Source organism: Schistocerca piceifrons, chromosome 8, assembly GCF_021461385.2.
Source record: "Schistocerca piceifrons isolate TAMUIC-IGC-003096 chromosome 8, iqSchPice1.1, whole genome shotgun sequence".
Taxonomy (NCBI): domain Eukaryota; kingdom Metazoa; phylum Arthropoda; class Insecta; order Orthoptera; family Acrididae; genus Schistocerca; species Schistocerca piceifrons.
Window position 1 is genome coordinate 456,674,443 of NC_060145.1, and position 1,465 is coordinate 456,675,907.

A 1,465-nucleotide genomic window follows, 5' to 3' on the forward strand; every position below is an offset into this window, starting at 1 on the left:
CGGCGCCATAGCCGTACAAGTAGCGCCTTCACAACAAATACTACAGGACAGTACAGTCACCAGCACGGTGCAACCTAGAGCTCGTCATGCAGCTGTCGCGCTTGGAGTAGCTGGCTGTCTTGACAAATGCGCTCAGACACGCCGTACGCGTAGGGCACAAATATGGTAGAAAGGTCACCTTTTCGACAATGGAGGCTATAGACAGGATACAAAAGTCGATGAATCTCCCCACTGACTTCTGAGCCCTACTTGACCTTATTAAAAAGATTTTTGAAAGGCGAGATGAAATATTTGATTTGGAGGAAATTTACATACGGTCTGTCCTAACAAATGGACGCATTGCATCAGAGTGGAAAAAGACCTGGCGTGATTGTAATGTACATACTTACTTTCGATAATGTCAAGTGAAATAGTGATTGGAGAGATAAACACACACAATAGTCGTTTGTTTATGCAGGAACTGCGAAGGGTACTGGAGGATGCAGTCTGGATGTAATCTGCCTACAGGAGCCATACTCCCAAGCTGCGCAAATTCTCTTTATCGCTGCCACTACGCACGTAATTTACATTGGAGAGGAGCCAAAAGCACCTATAATTGTATCAAATAAAGCCTTACGGGTCACTACTATAACACAATTATCAAATAGCCACTGCAACGTCGTGGAATTACAATCACCTGTAGGACTCGTTTACATCATTAACATGTACTTCCAATACGGAGGTAACTCCGAAGATTTCTCGGATCATCTCACTCGAGTCACCACGGAGTTGCGAGGGCGGAAGATTATCGTAACCGCCAATATGAATGCCAAATCCTCCCTATGGTACAGCGGCACTAGAGATGCAAATGGGAAGAAGGCTGAAGAGCTAATCATGGCCTCCCAAATAGTTGTGGGGAATCCCCCCACCTATAGAGGTGGAGGCGGATTTGGAACAAACATGGATGTCACCCTGGCAACACCCAGTGTTATCAGCAACGTCAAGAATAGGAGAGTCCTAGATCAAGTGACAACAAGTGACCATAATATGATCATTTTCGGCCTTGGTGGCGAGGAGTGCCGCTGGGATCTGGGGTGGCAGATCCAATACAACTTCAATAAGACGGATTGGGAATGCCTAGTTCGGGAGTGTCACTTTCCTCCGTTGCCTGAACGTGACGTAGAAGTGGATAGGTACGCTGAAGAACTGGTGGGGTCAGTAGTTAGAGCGGTGAAAGCTGCTGTATCAACCAGGAGGAGAGCCGTTGCGGCCTCCCCATCAGCATGGACTGCCGACCTTGAACGTATGCGCCAGTCTGTGAGAAGAGCGAGGAGGTATTACCAGCGAAGCGTCGTCTGGCAAGAAAAACAGTTCTGGCTGCAGCGATACTGGAAAGCCAAAGACGTCTTCCACAAAGAGCTGAAGGAGGTTAGGGTTAAAAGATGGGAAAGTATGTGCTACACCAACTGGCAACTGACCCTTGGGG